This window comes from Chiloscyllium plagiosum, unplaced genomic scaffold, assembly GCF_037043375.1.
Source record: "Chiloscyllium plagiosum isolate Xiang-an unplaced genomic scaffold, Cpla_swu_hap1 HiC_scaffold_16, whole genome shotgun sequence".
In the NCBI taxonomy this organism is placed as follows: domain Eukaryota; kingdom Metazoa; phylum Chordata; class Chondrichthyes; order Orectolobiformes; family Hemiscylliidae; genus Chiloscyllium; species Chiloscyllium plagiosum.
The window spans coordinates 31492060-31518151 of NW_028270154.1; the positions used below are offsets into that span (position 1 = coordinate 31492060).

General features: G+C 40.5%; 2 long non-coding RNA genes across 2 annotated transcripts in view; one reads left to right on the plus strand and one right to left on the minus strand.

Moving 5' to 3' along the window:
• LOC122556573 (uncharacterized) overlaps window positions 1-26092 on the plus strand; it is a 114585-nt gene that overhangs the window by 13601 nt on the left and 74892 nt on the right. The window lies entirely within an intron of this gene.
• LOC148147507 (uncharacterized) overlaps window positions 7346-26092 on the minus strand; it is a 43643-nt gene continuing 24896 nt past the window's right edge. The window contains exon 3 of the long non-coding RNA XR_015759638.1: window positions 7346-7627. This is a non-coding gene — a long non-coding RNA (uncharacterized LOC148147507). The remainder of the gene's footprint in view (window positions 7628-26092) is intronic.

Consider the following 26092-nt stretch of genomic DNA (forward strand, 5'->3'; position numbering starts at 1 on the left):
GAGAGAGTTGCTCATTTTAAGTGATGGTTCTTGCCCTCTCCAAAACACCTCATATTTCCCATTATATTCTGTATGTCATTTCAGATTACCCATTCCCCTTTCATGTCCCTATCTATCTCCTAAATCTAATCATCCAGTATCCACTATGCATAGGTCTCAGGGACCATGTAATAGCAATCGGAGTCTTTTGAAATGATTATTAAAAATAACACCTTGAACAGTTTAATAAACCATATTTTTCAAAAGCTTTTACTTAATGAAAAATAACTTAAATTACCTCGTAGTCTATCCATTGTTGAATTCTATTCATTAACTACATCAAAGATAGATAATCCTTGACTAACTTCTTAACACCATCAGTCAAACTTGAACACAGCTTCAGCTAAGAGTTTCTGTCTTGTTTAGAACTCATTAAAAGAAACTATGTTGACCTCAGCTGTCAAAAAAAAAGACAATGAAGCCTTTTAAAATACAAAAATGGATTGAGCATGTTATTCAGATACACCAGATGTCCTGTCAATCAAAGCAGTCACAGAGCAAATATATTGGGGTTTCTAAAGAGAAAGAAGGATTTTTCTTTTTCAAATTTAAAGGGCTGAGGACTTTTAAATTATTTCTGGTCATCATAACACAAGAATTCTAAAATCTTTTGCCCAATAGGAACAATCATTAATGCATCTCTGTATTTACACCACGTTAGTCAACCTAATGGTTGGCACGATGGCTCAGTGGTTAGCACTGCTGCCTCACAGCAGCAGGGACCCAGGTTCAATTCCAGCCTCAAGTGACTGTCTATGTGGAGTTTGCACATGCTCCCCACATCAGATTGGGTTTCCTCCACAGTCCAACGATGTGCAGGTTAGGTGGATTGGCTATGCTAAATTGCCTATAGTGTTCAGGGTTGTGTAGGTTAGGTGCATTAGTCAGGGGTAAATATAGGGGAGGGCGAATGGGTCTAGATGGTTACTCTTCAGAGGGTTGGTGTGGAGGTGTTGGGCTGAAAGGCCTGTTTCCACATTTTGGGATTCTATGATGATTACCTTTCCAGAGCAAAGCTCTATAATCAGTCCAACTTACAAGGTAGCATCTAATAATGATATTTTACACTCTACTCTCAGAATATTCTAGATTCCTCAGCAGGTTTCCCATGGAATGCATGAACTGTTAAAATGCACCCACCTCTATAAAAATATCCTAAGATAGAAAAATCTAATTTCTGCTGGGGCTGTCAATGATGATCTCATGATCCAAGTATTTCTGACCTATGAAATGGCTATTAGAAAATAGTTAGAGGCTGGGAAGGCACTGAAAATTCAAAATGGAGAACAAGATAATTGATATTCCCAACCGCAATCCTATCTCCATAAAGGGACAAAAATCTGAGCCCAAATTTATTTCTCTCCCTCTCTCACATTTGCTTTGTCATCAGAAATTGTTTACAGAAAGAAATGCTGTGATAAAATAGTTCATATATCATTTTAAAATATTCAAAGATGTAGAAGGAAGTTTTTGAGTTGCCATGGGGTTGTTTTCTAAAAATGTAAATAGGATCAGATTCCAGCGAAGTGGTCTGTTTCTGAAAGAAATACCTGGATGATATTTAAAACCTGTATCACTATTGGATATACAGGGGAGTGAAACAAATTGGCTTGATTCCAGTAGCTTCAAACCAGTTAGTCCAATGCCAAGTTTTTAATCCTCACGTTTGGTTTGCTTGAACTGAAAAATTCGGCCCACCAATGTCTCTGCTTGTGCTGCTGAACGTAGCCATTTTGTCGTAATCAAAGATAACAGACCTTCCAAATTTCATTTCTTCCCTGTCGTGAATCATGCATTCAATGTATAGCAACCTCCCTGCTACCAGTAACATGTCTAATACTGGAATGATGTTTGGAGGCTTGTGTCCTAAAAATCTATATCTTTCTTACATAGGCTCTTTAAAATTCCAATTTAAATAAAATAGTTGCCTAAGAAAAGAAGATCCCAAATGTTAACTTTAATGTCAGGATCAGTTTGTCTTTAATTTAACCTTTAGCAGATAATTTTCCAATTGAAACATTGTCACTAGGAAGGAAAGAAACAAAAAGAAAGAGATTGTGGGGAGCGTATCTCACCTCATGTGGGCAATGACAAGAAAGGTGGGAAAATAAAGTGAGAATTTTGACATACTTTATTCTAATTTTTCCCTGGCAATGGCAACTTTGAAATCTTGCTAGTGAGTGGCAACTACTTGTTTTCTGTTCATTTCCATGTTATTAATGGTCCAATACACCCTATTTATTCACCATTTCCAATTCTCCTCATCCTTGGGAAATGAGCTGGTGTAAATTTTGACATGTAAAACAGAATAGGTACTTGACAGCTGCACCCTGTCAACTTCTTGTCACAGCCATCATCCAACTATGTCTTCAGTTGATTTTCCTCCATGTTCCATTGACGTCAACCTCTCGACCCTTTTTACATGCCAATTAACTGTGGCAAACCAACACCCTCACTACTTCTTCAGTCCTGCTCTTGGACCAACTCGCACATTATTTCAGTCCTTCAATACTTCATTTTGAAGCTCAGGAAATCTACACATTACATGCTTCTTCCAAGTCGCTGCACAAAGGGACGCATATGTTTCTCATGCATGGGTACAGGTTGCATCTTATGGCCTTTAGTTTGCCTTCTTAGTGCTCACTCACTTTGTGCTCACTTGGATGCTTCCACCAGTTCTTTTTAGAGTACATGATCTTCAGCACTTGGTGATAGGCTGAGCCTCTGTATCTGGTATTGCTCTATAGTGCAGAGGGAGAGGTAGGTAGTTTGTCGTGATAGAAAGCATTGAATAGTGAAGGTCTGTGGACTTATCAGTGGACAGCATCGTGCTACTTGCAATGTCAGACTTGCAACCTGTGCTAAAAATGTACACAGAAAACATACTGTATATGCTTCAAACAAATGGCTATGCCCAAAAATCAAAGGAGAGTAAAACCCATCTACTGGGGTCAAGGGTGATCCAGTCAGTAAAGGAGTCTTGCCACAGTCAGTGAAGAGGCCCATCCAATTCTACTTCAGTGAGTTGATATTGCTTAATTATTGAGTCCAGGGATTCATTATCTTGCAGTTCAGCTCGGTCAGGGTGTTGTGGAAATGTGCAAGGTGAGCAAAGTCTCCGGTAATGAGAAAAAGGGAGAAATTGAATCTGATTGAAATGGATGAAAGAGCAGAAGAGGTGGTGAGTTGTCTCCACTGAGTGGGCAGTAAGCGCAGAAATCAGGAGGAATTAGTACTTTAGGGGGATGAGGTGGGTGAAAATTATTGAGTGGACAGGATGCATTCAATAATGAGAGATGTAGTCCATGAGCCTTGGTGAGAGATGTGTGCAGTGACAGAGTTAGTGTGAGTGGTGGCCCTGTGAGTGTAAGGTAGCAGAGGGAATATGTTGGACCTTACCCTCATGGAGCACAAGAGATCTTCCACCTTTTTTCTGCAACGTTGAATGTCCCATTTCCCCTGGAACACAGCACTGACCTGAGCCACTTTATCAGTCCAAGCTGACTGTGTCTGGTGGTGTGGATTCTTGCAGCAATCAGAAGAAAAAGGTGCGCCCACCACCCTATTCACAAATACTTCCAAGTCTCTGCCAACAAAGCAGCTGTGAGTTTTCCTTTCTGCATGGGCCAAATCCTCAACAATAATTGTGGAGCATTTCAATGTGATAAGCAGAACAGGGTTTGCAGTGTCTGAAGTGCTGAGCAGCTGGACTGTAAGTATGACACCAGTGGCATCAATGTCGCAATGTTCCAATATTAGAAAGCATTTCTGCCTTTCCTGCCAGGCAATTCCCTGAGAGGGAGCCTGGTTGTGTCAATAATGAGGTGAAGAGTGGAAGTTTGCATGAGAAAAGTCACCTGAAAAATAGCAAACTGGGGATCATGAATTTCATTCAACAAAACTCTTAAACTGAAAATGCAAAATTCTATCCTGCATTTGTATACAAATTTCTTTACAGCCTAAGAAGTGTATTCAAAGCATAAGTGCAGTTGTAGAAAATAAAGCAACCAACCTGTGCACATTTCCCTGAACAGCAATGTGATTATGAGCAAATAAACTGGCAATGATATTGAATTGAGGTATAAATATTGGTCAGGATAATGAAACAATTTCCTCTGCTTTTTATTGAAATAGTGCCATGAGATCTCTTACACTCATCTGAAAAAGCAAATTGAGCTTTGGTTTAGCAACTCGTTCAAAAATAGCCTTTCTGTCCTCTTAACTCTGGAGGCTCAGCGAGATTTTAAGCTTATATTTCTGCAGCAAAACTTAATATTAGTGCAAGGCAATGCCTCTGTCTATCCTGAGGTGTTGATGTATTACTAACCTTTCAGCATTGAGAGTCAAAATGCTGGAATTCCCTTCCTGACAATGCCGTGGATGTATCCACATGACACAGACTGCAGCATTTCCAAAACCTGACTGACACTACCTTTCGAATGTCATTAGAAATTACCTGCCCAGCCGTGCTTGCAGCCCATGAACAAATAAAACAAAACTGATGGCATGCCATCAATTAGGACTTCGTGTGGTAGATGAAAATTTTTTATCTCTTTCATAACTTACATTTTCCCATGATATGACAATTGCAAAAGGATCTGTCACACTGGACAATGAAAACACAATCTGAACAAGGCTGAGCTGAAAAAGGAAATAAAACAAGCTTTCTGGAGTTTTGCTCAGCCACAACCAATGCCCTTTCCAGCAGATGCACCGCAACATCAGTCAATAAGAATCATGTAAGTTCACACAAGGCCACTTCAGTTGACACTTCATTATTACTCAGTAGCTTCCCCTTTTCCCACAGTAACCATGACCACCAATAGTTCAGTTTGCCTAAAACACCATTCTCTCAATTTAAATTTAAAATAAAAGAAAATTTCATCCAATTAAAACAGAGTCTTCAATTCATACTGCCAGAAAATAGGGAAGTATATAATCCTTGATTGAGAATTAACACAATCTCATCAGAATTAAGTGCCACTGGCTGACAAATGATGCCATTGTTGCATTGGTACACTTTGCCATGTGTGCCTAGACATGATTCGGAGATGCCGGTGTTGGACTGGGGTGTACAAAGTTAAAAATCACACAACACCAGGTTATAGTCCAACAGGTTTAATTGGACGCACACTCGCTTTCGGAGCGACGCTCCTTCATCAGGTGATTGTGGAGGGCTCGATCGTAACACAGAATTTATAGCTAAAATTTGCGGTGTGATGTAACTGAAATTATACATTGAAGAATTGATTATAATTGAAGAATTATACATCAATTCTTCAATGTATAATTTCAGTTACATCACACTACAAATTTCAGCTATAAATTCTGTGTTACGATCGAGCCCTCCACAATCACCTGATGAAGGAGCGTCGCTCCGAAAGCGAGTGTGCTTCCAATTAAACCTGTTGGACTATAACCTGGTGTTGTGTGATTTTTAACTTTGCCTAGACATTGGTTCCTTCCAGCCTTCAGCAAATTAAGCCATTCCTTTTTCATAACAACAGCATGTTTCATCTTCATATTTCTGGGACAGAATGGCAGTATCTGATTGCCCCCAGCATAAGATCATAAGACACAGGAGCAGAAGTAGGCCGTTCAGCCCATCAGGTGTGCTGCACCATTCAATGAGATCGTGGCTGATCTGATAATTCTCAATTCAATTTTCCTTCTTTAACCCCATTATCCTTTATTCCTTTAATGATTAGAAATCTGTCTTTCATAGCTTTGAATATACTTAATGACCCAGACTTCTCAACCCTCTTCAGTGAAATTCCACAGATTGACTACCCTCCTCATCTCTGTCATAAATGGATGACTCCTTACCTGAAGATTATGCCTTCTGATCCAAGAACCTCCCACAAGAAGAAATAACCTCAGCATATCTACCTGTTAGTCCTCTAAGAAAGTTGTGTGTTTCAATAAGGTCACCTCTCATTCTTCTAAATTCCAATGAGGGCAGGCCTAACCCACTCAACCTTTCCTCATAAGACAGTCCTTCAGCCAAGTGAACGTTTTGAAGATTGTCTCCAATCCCAGTAAATAAAGGGACCAAAACTCTTCACTGTTCAAGGGAAGTAGAAGACTACATTCCATTTGCTTTCCCTATTACCTCCTAAAAGTGGATGCTGACTTCTTGTGATTCATGCACTCGAACCTCCAAATCACTCTGTGCTGCACCTTTCTGCAGTCATTTCCACGTAAGTAATATTCAGTTCTTCTAATTCTTTCTGCCAAAGCCCACTTTCCACACAATATTCCATCTGCCAAGTTTTTGCCCATTCACTTAACCTGTCAGTATCACTCTATAGACTCCTTATGTCATGCTAACTACTTGCCATGCAATTTTGGGTTACCTGCAAACCTGGTGAAAATACATTCATTTTCTTTTTTCATGTCTTTAACATTTATTGTCATTCGTTATGACCCCAACACATACCTTTGGCACTCCATTAGTTATGGGTTGACTTCCTGAAAATGCCTATTCTTCCTACCTCTGTCATTTGTTGCTTAGCCAATCCTGTATTACATCCTTCATGATATACTCTAATATTTTCCCAATAACAAATGTTAGGATAACTGGCTTATAAATGCAAACATTTTTTGTCTCCCTCCCATTTTGAATAAGGGTGATGTTGAGAAACTTCTAATCCTCTGGGACTTTTCCAGAACCGAAGGATTCCTTTAAGTTTTCTACCAGTTCAGTCACCATTTCCGCAACTATTTTCTCAAATATTTGAGGACACAATCCATTGTGACCAGGGAACTTAGCAGCCTTTAGCCCCATTAGTTTCCTGAATCCATTTTCTCTCATGACAATTATGGTGCTTATTTCCTCCATCACCCCGGTCTTAACCTCTTGATTACTTAGTAAGTTTGGAATGCTATTTGAGGCCTCTACTTTGAAGAGTGATGCAAAGTATTTATTCAACTCCTCTGCCATTTATAGGCTCCCATCTCTTCTGTTAAACTCCTTTATCAGTTCACTCCAACCAATTCTGCTCTCATTTCTATGTGAACTATCCTTATTTTAAGTTTAACATTTCTGATCCAGATTCTCACTTTCAAACTGAATTCTTAATTCTACCATGGTATGGTTACTGTCATCTGTGAGATCCTTTATTCTGATATCATTTATTAAACCTCCCGCATTATACATTAACCAATCCAAAATAGCAACATCCCTTGTATTATTCTTAACATATTGTTCGAGGAAACCATCCTAAATATATTCTATAAGTTCTTACTCAGCCAATTTGATTTTCCCAATCTACATGATTAGATTAGATTTGATTTTATTGTCACATGTACCCAAGTACAGGAATACAAGAGGTCAGTGAAAAGTGCAAAGAGTCGCCGCTATCAAGCGCCATCTCAGAATATCACACAGAGAGCAGAAAATAAAGAAAGGAATAAAAGCACGTGGCTCCTGGCTCTCCTTCCTGATGCTGGAAATCAGCCGGGCCCTCCACCACCTTCGGGGAGCCTAGCAGGGTCCTGGGTCAGGGCTTCACCTGCCACCACTGCCATGAGTCCTGAACCAGGCACACCAACGCTACCACCGCAGCAAACACCACCTTGCCAGTATCTGTGCCAAAACATAAAGAGTAAAGTTACCATGATTAATGTATTTACATGATCATATTGTTTTTTGATGTATTCTCTGTCTTCAAAACAGCTACTGTTTGGGGCCTATACACTACTCCCACTAGTGTCTTCTGCCCATTGTTATTTCGTATATCCACCTGTATGGATTCTACATGATCTGATCCAAGATCATTTCTTGCTGATATGCTAATTATATCACATACTAACAATACAACTCTGCCACCAATTTCTTTCTGCCTGTCCTTTCAAAAGGTCACAAATACCCCTGAATGTTTAGTTCTGAGTTTCGGTTTCCACATACTCAGTGGTTAGCACTGCTGCCTCACAGCGCCAAGGTTCCAGGTTCAATTCCAGCCTTGGGCGACTGTCTGTGTAGAGTTTGCATATTCTCCCAGTGTCTGCTTGGGTTTCCTCCAGGTACTCCAGTTTCCTCACATAGCCCAAAGATGTGCAGGTCAGGTGAATTGGCCATTCTAGATTGCCCATAGTGTTAGGTGCACTAGTCAGAGGGAAATGGGTCTGGGTGGGTTACTCTTCGGAGGGTCGGTGTGGACTTGTTAGGCCGAATGGCCTATTTCCACACTGTAGGGAATCTAATCTAATCCAATAGCCATGTCTTCATAATGGCTATGTACCCATTTGTGACAATTTGTTTTAGTGTTATGAATACTATGCATATCCTCGTGAAGAGATATTAATCTTGTCTTTCTACTGGTTTTCTCCCTATTTGCTGGTCTTATTTATTTATTTTTAAATTGTCATTTACTATTTCTTAAAACCTATCCCATTACCACCCATATTTGACCTTTCAGCACCACCTTGGTATACACTGCTTTGAAGCCAATCCAACACATCTCTCTTCTCTCATTCCCACGATAGATTTGTTCCTAATCTATTGCATGACCAACTGTTGCAGTTCTGATGTGAAATTTTGGCTTTTACTGATCCAGGCAGAGCCACTTCCCTTTTTAATTCTAAAGCAGGAAGAAATTTGTCTTGCTTCGACAGTTCACCCCAGAACAATAAACCATAATTACCTGACCGGGACGTGAATTGCTGATCTTCTTATGCTTGTATACTCTGTCACTTCCTGTCCTATTCTGGGTAGCATTGTGAAAATAGTTGTTCTGCAATGTCACAAAATCCTATTGCTTTGCAAGCTTCCATTACCCCTCCTGAACCCTACCCGTATCCCAATTATTTTAAAATCTTCTCTACAGCCCTCGCTATTCGACTTGACTTGACTCTAGTCCCAGCATTTTTCAAGTGAAGGCCCATTCAACTGGAACAGCTCCCTTCCACCCGAATATTTGTGCCAGTATCCATTAAGTGAAATGCATTCCTTTCACACCAATATTTATGTCTTGCATTTAACACTTTTTCTTGATGTATTCGATGTCAGTTGTCTGCAGCTCAAGTAGTAATCCTGCGGTTATCAGCTTGGATGTTCTGTATTTTAGTTTAGCTTACAATTGTTCAAAATATTTCAGCCTAACCTCCTTTCCAATGTTATCAATGTCATTAGTATCAATGTGGGCAACAGCAATTGTATCCCTTCCTTCCTGCTCTAAGTTCCTCGTTAGTCTCAAGGAATTGGCTCTAATCCAGGCACCAGTAAGGCAACACAGCTTTTAGGATTCATGTGCATAGCTGCAGGGAATAATATCCATCCCTTTAATTATAATCAGTACTACATTCTTTTTTCCTTCTCCTACATATGTGCAACGGTGTCGTGGTAAAGTCGCTCATCGTCCCTACAGTCTCCACTGTCATCCACACATTTTTTTCCCTCTGAAATCCTTAAGGCATTCAATTCCTGCACTTTACTATAAGTCACACTGGGTTGGCTACTTAAATATGTTCACTTCCAGCTTGTTCCTAATTAGACTGCTCTTTTAATGCACTTCTTGAAAGTAAGCCTTCTCGAAGCTCACAACTACAGATTTTACAACTGCTAATTGCTCTTAAAGAAAATTAGAAATTATAAATTAGATTTGCACAAGTTGATTTTGTTAGAAAGTGTCGAAAATGAAAATGCATTCACTGACTTCCATACTCATACCTTTTCTTCTTTTCAATTCCAACACCTTCCAATCTCCACATTTACATTGGTCCTTTAAATCTTGGAGTTGTGATCACAATATATAAGGATTCAGCTCATCTGTTGCTACGAAGTTGATGCTAACTCCAGGAGTAAAATGGTAGTGAATGTCTTCATTAAAATAGCACTGATACACATACTGAGCTTATTTCCAGATATCTCATCTGATACTGATACACCCTCAATCCCAATGTGCCACCAAGTCAATAAAATGGTTTTCATACAAATCTTTGACAATGAAGAACTTCATCCTTTTATGATTTTGATTTGGCCCCAAATAAAGTTTTTGATACTAAATCACTGAAATGCTCAGCTTTAGTGTTCCTAAGCAGCAGGAACTTTATTTTTCAGCATCTATAAAATGTTAAAAGAGAAAAAAATGTTAAAAACCCAAATGCAGTAAAGATAGGCGAGGTGCTTGTAATTTTGTAAAAATAGCAGTAAGTAAATGAAGTTATTAATGCTTTTTTAAAAAAGAGATTATATATATATTATAATCTCTTTAGTTTAATTCATTCAAGGAATATGGGCATTGCTGTGTCAGCCAAACTTTATTGCCAATTGTTCAATGCCCTGAAATTGTTAGTGTAAGCTGTCTTCTTAAACCATTGCAGACCTGGAGGTGTAGGTACACCCACAGTGCTGTTGCGAAAGGAGCTCCAGGATCTTGACCAGTAACAGTGAAGTGAGGTGGTGTGTAGCTTGGAGGGAACTTGAATGTGCCTCGGTTGCCCTTGTCTTTCTTGGTTATAGAGGTTGTGCATTTGGAAAACTGTCGAAGAGATTTTTGAACTACTGCATTGCATCTTGAGGATGACACACACTTCTGCCCCCATGCATACATGACGATGGGAGTAAATGTTGAAAAGTAGTATTTGGGTGCCAATGAAGTACATTGCTTTTTCCTGAATGGAACGAAGATTCCTGAGTGCTGTTGGACCTGTGTTCATCCAGGAAAATTGAGAGTATTCCAAACTCCTGACTTATGCCCTCGACAGGTTTTGTAGACAGGTTTTGGGAAATTAGAAGATGAGACATTTGCCACAGAACTCATAGGCTTTGACCTGCTTTTCCAGCCACAGTATTTATCTGACTGGTCCAGTACAGTTTCATTGATGGCAATGCCATTGAACATCAATGGGTAGAGATTGCAAAGTGCTGCAATGATAGTGCTTATTGGTTCTAGAAACGTTTTCTGTTCAAGAATATGTTGAATCGTGGTCCAGCTGAAGTTGGGCCTCAGCTTTTAGTCAAATTAGTCTCGTCAGCTGAAGATTGTTGCAACACAAGCTAGGATCACTTTGCTAACTCAAGAGAAATCTGTGTTGGTTTGTTGCAATTGCCTCAGTTAAGTTCAAGGAACTAAGTTGGAAAGAGCGATTGAAAGTGAGAATCGGTGATCTGAATACCTATAAAGGCTGGGGAGCCCTGTTTAAATTTTGATAGGACTGGCCTCTCACTGACAGATAGGGAGAAGTGAGTAATGCAGATGCTGGCAATTAGAGTCAAGATTAGAGTGGTGCTGGAAAAGGCTTTTTGACCAAAACGTCAATTTTCCTGCTCCTCGGATGCTGTCAGACCTGCAGTGCTTTTCCAGCACCACTCTAATCTTGACTCTCACAGACAGATGTGGAAGCTGCTGAAGCTTTTTTTTTAATTTAGCCTGTATTTCTAATCAACTTGTTCAGAGATATTATTACACACTTCTGGAGGAGGTGGAACTTGAATCCAGACCTCCCAATCCAGGGGTAATGATACTCACTGCGCCACAACCTGAAATATCCTTATAAATTAAGTATGTTCAGTGTCTCCATTGTTCATCACTCACTGATTATGAAAAAGAAGCTTTAACAAGCATGAAGTCCCTAATTCAGATACTCAGATGATTGCCTGGTTGGTTGAAATGGACATTTGTAGATGGAGCAATGCCCACATAGATTGGACAAGGAAGTGATCACTGAGGAATACTAACACATTTGGCTGAAATTCCTGTCTTCCCTAACTTTCGGATCCATTATCTTGTTTAAAACTGAACAGATAAAAATACCATTCACCCATCAATACTTCTTGACATGCTTTAAAATAATGCTGCAGCCTTACATTTGATGTAAAATGAATGCCTGACTCACCTCCTCTACCTACACCTACATCGCACAAATTTACTACAGTTTTAATGTCATTAACTCATTGATCGCTTCCTGCAATCTTGAGTCTAGAAAGCAGAATGGATCAAGTTGCACGATCAGGCCAACATTAGTGTTTTCTGACAGCAGTGCTATTGCGTGTAGATTTGTGTCTGACTTAATATTCTCTCAGCTCTTGAATTCTATATTCAATTGAGTCTTTATTAATTTTAAATATATCTTGTTTCTTCTTAGAACTGTGCACATGAACAGGTAAAGCACTCGTTAGATTATAATATAAACTTCAGCAACATTTCCTGAACTGGATTTTTTTTACTCCCCTGCTGGCCGGTCTGAAAGTAGGAGGCTTGTAAAATTCAGTACATGGCCTTCTCACTACATACCCATCCACTTGTGTGAAATTTTAAGGAGGGCACTAGATGTGTTTAGTGACCTGTGGCAGGGACAAGCCACTGTCAAGATGGCAGTCTAATAGCTTGTGTCAAGCAAGGCATGGAGGGAGAACCTCTTACATGCATTACCTGTTCTGGTTAGCTCAGTCGGCTGGACCAACAGATTTGTGATAAAAGCAGCATGGGTTTAAGTCCTGTATCCGCTCAGATTACCATGAAGGATTTGCCTTCTCAACATCTCCCTTTGCCTGAGGTGTAGTGAGCCTGTAGTTAAAACACCATCAGTTATCCCTTACTAAGGATGGTCTGGAAAGATTATAGTGCCTTTATTTTTCATAGAATTCCTAGGAAGAGGCGATACAGCCCATTGATTCTGTACTGACCCTACGAAGGGCAACCCACCTGCCTACCCAATCCTGATAACCCCATGTTTAGCATGGCCAATCCACCTGACCTGCACATCTTTGGGCTGTGGGAGGAAACTGGAGGAAACTCATGCAGACATGGGGAGAACATACAAACTCCACATAGGTAGTCAACCAAGGCTGGAATTGAACCCGGTCCCTGGTGCTGAAAGGCAGCAATGCTAACCGCTGCATTACTGTGCCACCCACTTTACTCTGTTTCATCAGAGCTTTGCCATCCTCAAGATCACACTTCCCATTTTACCAGCCCAACCCGCCAGGCCCAGCACTTGACGTATCTCAACCCTCTCACCAGGCCCCACCACTATGATTCCAATATGTTCCTACCTATATTATCTTGGTGTCTGGCTGCAATGATGATTTCCATTTGGAACTGTCTGTAGTCTCACTTTCAGCCATTAGCCCTGCTTGACATTGCTGGGACTACAGAGGTGCTGGCTATCTGATTGGCTGGAAGCTCACTAAGGCAGAACTTCATGTTACTGAGAGGGACAAACCCATCTCCAGTCAATTAACAGTCAGTTGGAGCAACTGTTCTTTCCCTATGGTGGACTGTATCCCAACCACGCCCAGATACCAATCCCAATCCAGCCAGGTGATGTGGGGACGACCATTCCTTGTTAAACCTAGCCAATGGATTTCTAACAGCAACACAAAATTAAATTTAGGAGATCAGCAAACGTTTTAAGGAAATCTGATATTAATATAATGAGCCATCATTGTATATTTGACAAAATTGAAAGATGATCCTGATTACTCCATGCTTTAATAGTGCTGTGCTGTGGGTTGGAAGTCAAACAGAGATAAGTGGAAAAAAAATCAAACAAAATAGAAGAATGTTTGGCTTGGTGTGGTTACATCATAAATGCAATGAGGTATAGGACAAACTGGCTCTGAATTTGAGATTATGAATGGCATATTTGCAGTTTCATTGACTTAATTTCATGGGTGAATTACAGTGTACCATTAATGAAAGTAAGGAGTTAGAATAAATTTCCATAAAGCTTCAAAAGTGTCCATAATTCACAGATGGTAAGATTAGACATGTAATAATAATCAATTCTTTGTCAAAACCACCAAATCTTTGACCTCCAAGTCCCACCACATCCTGACTTAAACTGTCATTCCTTCTTGTTGAAAGTCTCATAGTGTAGGATCATTGGCTGTGTGCTAAAAGCTCTGGGTTCAAATCCCACTCCAGGACTTGATGGTTAAGGGCGGGTATACATAATGTGGTCAAATAGACTGAGTACCAACTTGTACCTTGTTCCAACATATGTCAATGGCAGACAGTAATAGCCGAAGAGATTTCTAGCTAACCATAACTTGAACAGGAATTACAGCCTCGAACAGTACTGTGCAGAGCTCCAGCAAACATGTGAAAATGTAGTTACAACAGCACTTCGGTCTGCTTGGGGCTGTTTCAGTTGCATGAATCACCTGTCTCTATCCGCTTGTCAGCAGTAGCAAAATGTTTGATCCCTAGAGTAGATTCGGGAACTGTCTATTTGCCCTATCCATGGTAGATATTGTAGCGCTGTGTATTGGACCTGCCTTTGGGCAGAGAAATCAAGAAGATGACTTCTCGGACATTGGGCTCAATACTCCTGACTTCCTACAGAACAGCATTGTGAGAGCATGTACACAGCATTTTAACTTTGGTTACACTAATCTCAGCAAAGAAAAGAGGCTGCTCTGTAATTGGCTGTACAAGTACAATGCTATGTATCTGTTAAATAAGCGGCACAGATGGCCAACGGACATCTTTTGTTAACTTTTCTCGGCAAGCTGACTATTTAGTGCAAAATTTCATGACAAGCCTTGTATCTTATAACACTGCATGCAATTATATAGTGGGTGACTTCTCCCCTGTGAGTTTCTTACCTACAACTTCAGCAACCAGGGTTTGAAAATAGGAATAGAATCAAACATTTTTGGCCACACCATTATTCCTCAGACTCGCGGAATGTAATTTTCACATAATTAATTTTAAAAACCAAGATTCTCAAAGCCACTCACACAATTGTTGAGAAAGGTTATAATTTTGTTAAAACTATGTCAAAATAAAAGTAAAGGTCTTCTGGAAGCCTGGAACGCCAACAGAAAGTGCTGCAGAAACTTGGCAAGTCTGGCAACATCCAAAGAGAGAGAAGCAGAGTTAAACTTTTGAGTCCTGTGATCCTTCATCAGAACAATTCTGACAAAGGGTCACTGGACTTGAAATCTTGACTCTTTGGTCTAGCTTTTCACTTCCAACTTAGTTAGCAGATAGCAGAACATTTCTTGGCTTGGAAACGTATCCCAAAAGGCAAGAGTTTCATTCTAGGCAGGTGATGGTGGAACGGAGTTAGTCTTGTCCCTCCCAGGTACAGATTGGGTAAGTCACAGGGCTTCTGATTTCTGAGTCAGGCTGTTTAAAAGGCATGCCTCCATTTTGTAGGACTTTATCCAAATTGGTTTTAAACATTATGCCCTCTAACCCTCAGACCTTCTCACCACATCACATGCCCACACGTGTCAACTCATGTCAATATGTTCACCCACACTAATGACACCTTATAACTGCCTATGCCAATGCATGCCTCTACTCATTCATATTAACTCCATACATCACAATGACCAACTTAGCCACAAATAATGAAAATAGAATGTGTTGACAATGGTGTTAAGAGTTTTGGATTTAGGTACAGACCAATATTTTGGAGGGGCTGTGAGTCTCTACACCTTCATGAAATCCAGGCTACAAGTTGTCATAAGACCTTAGTTTACTTGATTTATCTGATAGTAAACAAAGAAAATTATACAGTGCAAGTGTTACAAACTTACAGAACAACAATCTGACTTGTAATGTATCTTTATGGAGTTGCCTGTAAGATGGCTGTCTATCATCAGTATGTCTCATGGCAAAGGTCACTTGACTAAGGAAGCCTGGATGGAATTTGCATATGATTACATTTCAATCCAATGATCCCCATTTTCGTAACAGGCATTATAATTGTAACTGTGAGTTACTCAAATTGTACACAATACAGCCAAAACCTCTTGTGCATTAACAACTGTTTATTATTCAAGTTATTTCCACTTTTGTCCATTTATTTAAACACCAGTTTTTAGTGTGTTAAGGTCTTGTGATGGCACACATGTGCCTTGTTGGTTTTTCCTCTTAACTTTGTTGGTCGGAATAATGTGATCTCTGGTTCTGTTTCAAAATTATCTTAGCTGACTCTGCCAATTTACACTGCTCCAGAAGAGACCTCTTCCCTTTATTTGCATTAGCTGTGTCAGACAAGGCAGCAGCTCCTTTGTGTTCCTGCAGTCAAAAGCTAACTCATTCTGTTCAGATCTCTGTTTGTCAGTCATGGGCTGCAAAATATCGGAAAATCTCTTCTGAAAACTTAGGGTTACTAGTTTGAGCTTTCAACTTGATTCTGCTCAGATGAGTGGTTTTAGCATTGTGTCTAATAACTGAAATTCCAGTTCTAACCGCCTCACCATAGCATTGAGCTCCAGGACTAAGCTGTGCACATTGTTCTGTCACAGACCCTTCACTTTACCTTTGAGGGTTGGATCATATCTGCTGTAATTTTACACAGGTCTGTGAAACTCATAATGTTACAAGAAAACCGAGTTCCCAAATGGCACTTCATTTTCATTCTGTGCTGTCATCACAATACTTACAAATCATTGTTCTCCTTTAGACTTTGTTGTGACCCTAATGGGAAGAGTGCACTGAAAATCAATCCTCACTATTCCTCAAGTTATCACAAGTATCAAATATTACTGACTCCAACCACAGTATAGGATGAAAGAAATTCAAACTAAGTTTCATCAGTGCACAAGAAACAAAACTTATTTATTATAACAAACTTATCCTCGTCTAGCATGGCAAAAGGAATGATTGATTACTAATATGCACACTTAAACTGTATTCCCTTTAAATCCAAACACACATACATTTATTCACAAATGGCAGCACGGTTTCAGGAATTTCAATGTGGAAAATATCGGTAAAAGGAACAAGGTTAGTGAATCAAGAGCCAAATCAAAAGGGATAGAATGAGCCTTATACTGTAAAATATATTCCTCGGAATCCAGTTGATGAAAATGTCAAATTAAACAGACATACAATCATAGCTGACAAATTCCATTATGCTACAGTAACATAATTTGTTTTCTCATAAATTGGAACTTAAAAAATATACTTTACATGTTTATAAATATCTTGTTTTGGACAGATGTTTGAGAGGAAAGTTATGTATAAACTTAGATATTTAAGATGCATTTCAATTAACCTCTGATTTGTTCATGTGCGGAATGGAGCAGAAACTGACACAGGCAAAGCCATTTGCTCCAACGACGAAGTGAAGACAGAGCCCCATACACAAACGCCATTACTGAAAAAACAGGACAAAACAATCACGTTTAAAAAAAAGACATGTTCAATCAAAAGAGTGTGTTCAATGTTTCTAACAGCAACAGTATGAAATGCTTTGCTGTTTTATATGTTACATGAACATTACAGTATAAAGTTCAGGATTTACTACTTTGCTCAACATAATGGAAAATAAACCAGCTTAATTTTTAATACAAGTGAAATACTGCAGATGCTAGAATCTGGAATAAAACCAGAAAGTGCTGGAAGAATTCAGACGTCTCGCAGCAGCTGTGACAAGAGAAACGGTTAACAATTCAAATCACAAATGACTCTTCTCCAGATCTTCTTCAGTTGAATTTGACCGTAGAAGAGAAAGGGTACATGCTACTCTTCACACATTTCCTTATTCCAGAGATGAGGAGGGTATGTTAGCAGCTGTAACACTCAGGTCAAAGTGATCAGACAAAGATCAAGAATAACCTCAGCTGGTATTGAACTGTACCTGACTAGTTGGCATTACCTTGCACTACACCCTTAGCCAACTGAGCTAACCAATTCCACAAGCTAATAACAATCATTGTTAAAAGCAGCAAATTCCTTACAACAGAATTATGGCAAGGTATTGGATAGTTCACAGTATAATTTGTGACTTTTACATGATCCATATATTAATTACAGGTTATTAGTGCAAGGACCATAGATATTATGAAGAAATTGGTGTTAAATGCCAGAAATATATAAATAGAAATAACGTGCAAAGTTATGAGGCGAGGGTAGGAAAATGTCACTAAATGATGATTCTCATTGAGAGACAACATGCTGAAACAATGGGCAGTCCTGCATAATAACATTACTGTGATTCTGTGGCATGTTGTTCTTTGCGTAACTATGTAAAAGTACTAACAACAAGTCAATGTCTATTCTCCGTTGGCATTGTAAAACCAGTTAATCCTGTCAATTTATGCTGAAGTCAAATGTTTATTTTGTGATAGAACACCAGTAGCCTGTTTCTATAATCTGATATACATAGCTGAAAGCTAACTGGTGGCAGGTAAGGGCTTGCTTGGTTGCATCTTATGTGCATTCAACCAATATAATACTTGTTCAAAAAGTCCAAATTCTTGGCTTTATCAAACAGAGATTGTTGACACGCTAAGATATTAACCTTTCCTACCAGTAAATGGCACAATTAGTCAAAGCTGTTGTTTTACAGCCAAATATATTTAAAGTGGAAGAATAAGATAGGGTCATGATGATGTAGTGGTAATATCTTCGGGCTAGTAGCACAGAGGCTAACTCTGAGAACATGGGTTCAAATTCTATCAAAGGAGCTGGTGAATTTTAAATCTGATTAATAATGGTGTTAATATGGTAACCATTGCCTATTAATATAAAACCCATGCAACGTCCATCAGAAAAGAAAATCTGCTGCCCTGAGCTGGCCACACCATTGTAGTTCATCTGAGCAAGCCACTGGGTTCAAGGACAACTAGGGATGGGCAGCAGATACTGAGCTCACATCCTATATGAAGAATAAATTATTCAGCGTTTGCCTTGCTGATAATGGCCAACTTTGCACATTTCTGAACAGTGTGTTTTGCTTTCTGCAGGCTTTCTAGTGATTTTTACAAAATTAGTTGAGTAAGAATTCCAGTTTTGGCTAGCTTTCCCTCATGATTGACTTACAATCAGATGAATTTTTCTCAGATGGTATCTTGTAATTACAGCAAAATCACTATTAAACATAGGCAAAAGTGAGGACTGCAGATACTGGAGTTTAGAGTCCTGATAAAGGGCTTTTGCCCGAAACTTCAGTTTTCCTGCTCCTCGGATGCTGCCTGACGTATTGTGCTTTTCCAGCACCACAATCTTGTCACTATTAAACATGTTATTCTGCTGTAGTGTGAGAATTATAATTAGCCAAATAAAAGCTAAGTACTATAAATGCTAGGAATCTGAAAGAAGAACTGAAAGTGCTGGAGAAACTCAGAATGCCTGGCAGCATCTGTGGAAAGAGAAATTAATGAAATGTTTCGAGTCTGATATGACTCTACTGCATTATTTTCAGTTCCAAAGTAGTGTCATATCAAACATGGAATTGTAATTCTGTTTCTCTTTTCTCTCTCCATAGATGCTGATAAACCATGTCCCCTTGACCTATTGCACCTTAGATATGGTTGGCCATATAATTCCAGCATCCCTCCTTGATCATCATCCAACTGGATATGATTTTACTTAGCTGGTTTCTTTCTTCTCTATCCAGTTGTCCCTAGGAAGTCACCTGTAAAAGAGTTTCTTTTCCCACTTCTACAGTGTTGATAGTGGTTTCTCCAAGGATCTATACCTAATCCTTTTTTTTTCAACACATGCTGCACCTCTTTGACACCACCTGACAACATCAGTTTCCGCACGTACGTTGAACACCCTTAACTCTAACTCACTATCATTTGGCTTAACAGTGTCCCCTGACCCAAACTGGGCTCCAAGTTGTAACATTGCGTGCCCAATATACAATACAGTTTGGACAGATATTTTCTCTGACTCAATATCGTGAACATCAAAGCCATTATTTTCATTTCCTGCCACAAATGTTTTTATCGAGGGTGTGGTGCTGGAAAAGCACAGCAGGTTAGGCAGCATCTGAGGAGCAGGAGAATCGACGTTTCGGGCATGAGCCCTTCTTCAGGATGTTTTTAGCCACTGATTCAATCTCTCTCACTGGCAGATCTCTGAGGCTGATTGTTTACATACATTCACAACATCCCAAAGACCACCTGTTTTTACCTTTATTGGAGCTTCACTCTGATGAAGAAGAGAATGGCACTGGAATGTTTATTTGCAGATATCCATAAAAACTGTGTCTCAACAATCAAGGTTTAAGTCCTGGTGAAATATGTAGCTAGTCTGCATGCATTGTCTGGAATATGTGACAGTTGGAATGAAATTCAGCTTCTTTTGTTTAATCATCTTCCAAGCCTTAAGAATTGGATTGTTATACTGGATGTAGAGATACAGAACAAAGTTTCAACCCACCACCCACATGAAAGCTGCCACAAATGCATGAAATGAAGTGCTAACATTTTGAATTTAAAATATGGTTAATTCAAGCTTTTGGGAACAAGAAAACATAACATGGCAGCAATGGTTGTCTGTCAGATCAATGGCTAACTTTCAGTTCAGCAAAGGGAAAGGCAGCTGGGCTCATACAGTGGAATAGCAACAAAAGAACATACACGAGACAGACAGAAGGACGTTCAGGAGCCGTGGACAATCACTTGAGTTCCCAGAAAGAAAAGTACCTGACATATGGTTCAAACTGCAGAGCTTATGGAAAGCCCAATCACTGGGAAACGGTGTGTGGAATAAAGATCGAATAGGGCAAATGAGTTACGACATGAAGTAGATGGTGCAGCAGATCCCACAGAAACAAAACTCACTCAACCATTCAGATCAGAAAGAGGATGAGAAATAAGTCTACAACCCTAGAGGAAGCCAGATTTGCAGATTATGCAAAAATAAGACCATAAGACATGGGAGTGGAAGTAAGGCCTCTCGGCCCATCGAGTCCACTCTGCAATTTAATCATGGCTGTTGGGTATTTCAACTCGGTGGAAAGGCAAGTTGTAGGAGGAATACAAACAGCTTGTGGAGAGATAAGTGGGAAAACGTTGTCCGGTGGAGTATAATGTGGGAAGGTACAAAGTTAGTCATTTTTGAGAGCAACAGAACAGACTATTCTTTAAGTGGAGAAAAACTGCAAAAAGCTACAATATAAAGAGACTGGGGGTACATGAAACAAAAAGCTAGCACACGGGTGTAGCTGGTAACCAAGAAGGCGAATGCAATGTTAATTCTTATTCAAGGAGGTTCGAGTATGAGAGTAGGGAAGTCTTATTGCAACCGTACTAGGTGCTGGTGTGACCACATCTGGAATACTGTGAGAAGTTTTGTTCCCTGAAGCAGTTCAGAGAAGATTCTGATGAACAGTAATATGGAGGGATTTACTTATGAGCAGAGGCTTCAGGTTAGGACTGTACTCATTAGAGTTGAGAAGAATGAGAAATGATCTCATTGAAACATTTGGGTTCTTAAGGGGTTTGACAGGGTAAATGCTGAGAGGACGTTTCCCATCATGGAGAGTCTTGGTATAGTTTCAGAATAAAGGGGTGCCAATTTAGGACAGAGATGAGGATTTTTTTTCTCTCAAAGCGTTGTAAGTCTTCAGAATTCCTTGCCACAGAAAGCTATGGGGACAGATTCCTTGTGAATATTTAAGGCTGAGACAAATAGATTCTTGACGAGTAGAGGCTTCCAAGGGTTTTGAGCAAAGGGCAGGAAAGTGGACCTGAGGAATGTCATAATCCTATTGAATGGTGGAGCAGCTTCAATGGAGCAAACAGCTTACTCCTGTTCCTACTCTTTAAGGTCTTATTATGGTCATAAATCAGAAACCAACACTTGATACGATAGCACAGAGTAACATCACCCCCAGTCAGGCTATAGCAATAGGTCTTTACTGAAAATGTGAAGGAAAATAGTTGAGGAAAGTTATTTTGAAAATGAACAATGTTGTGCCAATACTGTATGAGGAAAATCAAATTCGACAGCTAAAAACAAACCAAAGGGATGCATAAAGGAAAGGATATTATATGGATGTTTTCCATCACTGAAACAATTTGGCCTGCTGTCTTAGGATTGGGTCATTGCAAAGAGCTATAGCATATCTCAGTAAACAATGTGATGAGAGTGGAGGCACATAATAGACCCATTGAAAAGTTACAAAGGTCCTGTACAAATGCATGCAGAATGTTTTGATGAGAGAGTTAGATAACTTAGATTTTGAGTATCATGACACGATTGACCTTGTGAAGAAACCTGGAGAAAGTGAGGACTGTAGATGCTCGAGATCACAGTTGAGAGTGTGGTGCTGGAAAAGCTCAGCAGGTCAGACAGCATCCGAGGAGCAGGAGAATCAGTATTTTGGGCAAGAACCCTTCATCAGGAATGAGGCTTGTGAGCCGAGGGAGTGGAAGATAAATGGGAGGGGGCTGGGGCTGGGGGAAGGTAGCTGAGGGTGCGATAGGTGGATGAAGGTGGGGATAAAGGTGATAAGTCGGAGAGGAGAGTGGAGTGGATAAGAGGGAAGGAAGATGGACAGGTAGAATAGGTCTTGAGGGTGGTGCCAAGTTGGAAGGCTAGAACTGGGATATGGTGGGGGAAGGGGAAATGCGGAAACTGGCGAAGTCCACATTGGGACCCTCCAACGCCATGGCATCAATGTGGACTCCACCAGTTTCCTCATTTCCCCTCCCCCCCCCCTCAACCCAGTTCCAACTTTCCAACTCTCAGCTACCTTCCCCCCAGCCCCACCCCCCTCCCATTTATCTCTGCACCCCCTTGGCACACAAGCCTCATTCCTGATGAAGGGCTCTTGCCTGAAACGTTGATTCTCCTGCTCCTTAGAGCAGCCTGATCTGCTGTGCTTTTCCAGCTCCACCCTCTCGAATAGTGAAGAAACCGAAGATTCTTGCCTCATGTAACATGCAATTAAATGAAAAGCTTTAAAGAGTACTCCAAAAGATGGAAGAACAGTCACTATCTATGTCAAAGAGCTTCTCAAATGGGTAAATTCCACTGTGGTAAGAGAGAAAATAAATGGAAGGCTAAGAAATTGCCTGTAATCCATATAACTTAATCAAGAAATAAAGTCCAATGACTATCCAATCCCAACACTGGAAATGATCACACAACAGAACTTCTTAACAAGCCTGAGGCCAGAGATAGCTACAACTGCAACATGAAGCTTGATGAGGAAACTTCACTCGTGACAACATTTAAATACACCCGTTGGTCAGTACAGAATCCTCCATCTTTTAGCCCTAAAATGATCACAGATTTTAGAGACCATTGCTGGTATCCAAGGATTTGTGACTGGTTTTCTGATTCACACTCTCTGCCCAATGTGTATTTTCTGGTAGTTCTCTACCTGACTGCTGGTCCTGTGTCTCTTTCATTCTACTTTGTTGCTAAAGAAGAATATCCTGTGCCTTGAAATGGTTGTACATTTGGTTTCTAGACAATCTTATTGACATTTGCACTCCAAGCATAGATTGTGCTCGGCATGATAATTTCCTGCATATTGGTGCTGCACAAAAATTTAGCAGTGCGATGCAGAATCTTGTTTCGTTGCTCGACATTTGATGAGCATGGATTTTATGATACATACCTTATATTCTGCTGGATTGTTTCAGCATGGATAGTGAGGTGGTGATGTGATATGAGTCACTCCCCACTTTGTGTACCTTGGAATTCTTTGCCAATGATTCTGTCATCAGACATTATTCGAAATAAATTGAATTGAATTTATTGTCATGTGTACCGAGGCACAGTGAAAAGCTTTGTCTTGTGAGCAATACAAGCAGATCACATAGTTAAGTAGCCTATATAGATAAGTAAATAATAGGTAAACAGCGGCAAAAAGAAAAACACAGGTACAGGTGAATGTTAAGAGTTTGTGAATCCATTCAGTATTCTAACAACAGTAGGGTAGAGACTGTTTTGAAACCGGCTGGTGCATGTGTTCAGGCTTCTGTATCTTCTCCCCGATGGTAGAGGTTGTAGAAAAACATTGCCAGAGTGGGATGGATTTTTGAGAATGCTAGTGGCCTTTCCTTGACAGAGGGCCAGGTAGATTGATTCTGTAGATGGGAGGTTGGCCTTTGTGATTGTCCGGGCCGAGTTCACCACTCTCTGTAACCATCTCCGATCTCGAATGGTACAGTTGCCATACCAGGTAGTGATACATCCAGACAGAATGCTCTCGATGGCGCACCTGTAAAAGTTGGCAAGGGTATTTGCCTTCGTGCCAAATTTCCTCAGCTGCCTGAGGAAGAAGAGACGTTGTTTGGCCTTTGTTACCAGTGAGACCACATGAAGAGCCCAAGAAAGCTTGTTGCGAATGACCACTCCCAGGAGCTTGACACTGTCCCCTTGTTCCACCTCTGTGCTGTTAATGTGTAGGGGGGGCATGAATAACATCCCGGCGAACGCTAATAATGAGAGATCCTTGATTTTGCCGGCATTGAGAGCTAGGTTGTTCTCAGTGTACCATTTTTCCAGGTCTTCCATCTCCCGTCTGTAGTCTGTTTTTGTTGCCATATGAGATTTGACCGACTATGGTGGTGTCATCAGTGAACTTGTAAATGGCATTAGTCGGGTATTTGGCGATGCAGTCATGGGTATATAGTGAGTACAGTATAGGGCTGAGTACACACCCCTGGGAGGCTCCAGTGTTGAGTGTTATTGAGGATGAAATATTGTCTCAAGTCTTCACTGAATGTGGCCTGTGGGTCAGGAAACTGAGGAACCAGTTGTAGAATGTGGAGCGTAGTCCAAGATCACTAATATTAGTAATCAGTCTTGAGGGGATAGTAGCGTTGAAAGCTGAGCTGTAGTCAATGAATAGGATTCTTATATAGCTGTTCTTGGTGTCAAGATGTTCTAGGAAGGAGTGAAGGGCAAGTGTATGTCATCTAACGTGGATCTGTTCGGCAAATTGGAGTGGGTCAAGAGTAATGGGAGGCTGGAGTTGGTTAATGCCATGACTAGCCTTTCAAAGCACTTCATGACCACCGAAGTTAGGGCCACTGGGTGGTACTCATTGAGACATGCTGCATGAGCCTTCTTAGGCATAGGGATGATGTTGGCCCTCTTTAAACAGACAGGGACAATGGCCTGCTGCAGGGAGAAGTTGAAGATGCCCGAGAAGATCTATGCCAATTGATCTTCGCATGTTTTGAGTGCATGGCCTAGTACTCCGTCGGGTCCCATCGCCTTCCTTGGATTCACACGGAGGAAATCTGATCTGACCCTATGATGCAGTGATTGTTGGGATAGGTTCATCAGGACTTATTGGAATAGATGTTACCTCTCCACTAAAATTGTGCTCAAAGCAAACATAGAAGGTGTTGAGAAGATTTGGGAGGGATATGTCATCTTCTGCTATCTTGCACTGTCTCTTTTAGAACCTGTGATGTCATTCAGTCCTTGCCATAGTCTCTGGGTGTCTGTCTGGGTCTCTAGTTTGGATCAGCATTGGTCCTTGGCTTTCTTAATGGCTCTGCTAAGGTCATACTTGGATTCCTTACATTTGAGTGGGTCTCATGATCTGAATGCCTCACGGCTGGTTTTTAGCAGATTCTGCATGTCCTGATTCATCCAGGGTTTCATGTTGGGGAACACCTGAATGACTTCCTTAGTCCCCCACACACTTTCTGATAACATCTGTGATGGTGGTGGCATACTCGTCCAAGGTACCTGCGGACAGTTTGAACATGGTCAACTGATTCCAGACAGCACTGGAGTTGATCCTCTGCCTCCTCTGAAGAGCACTGGACCTGTATCAGCGAGGAGGTCTCCTGCTTGAGCTTTTGTCTGTAAGCTGGAAGAAGAAACACGGCACTGTGATCAGAGTTCCCAAAATGGGTGCAGGAGATGGAGTGGTAGGCATCTTTCATAGTGGCGTAGCAGTGATCAAAGATATTTGCTCTGTTATAGCTAATGAAAATGATGGTCATTGTTTCAGTGATGGTTGCATTCATTGTGTTGTTATGTCACTGAACAAGAGGAAACTTTGGAGAGTAATCTGTCACAGGGATGTATTATTTCCCATGTGTAAGCCCATTGCTAATTTTGTCCAAGCAATGGAAGCAATATCATGTGGATGTAAAAGCCCCCTTTGCTATTTAGGCTGGTACATTTGACATGCCTCAAATGCATGAGTCACTGGATATCCTGAGTCATCCTTGGCCAGTACACAGATTCACATACGATGTACACTTGTGCTTTCAATTCTCATGTGTCCTTGGTGCAACACAGTTGTATTTTAGCACAACGCTTTTGGTCTTAGCACCTGTTTACCCTTGAAAATGACTCACCATGGGCAGCATGGTGCCTCAGTCATTAGTACTGCTGCCTCACAGCGCCAGAGACCCAGGTTTGACTTTACC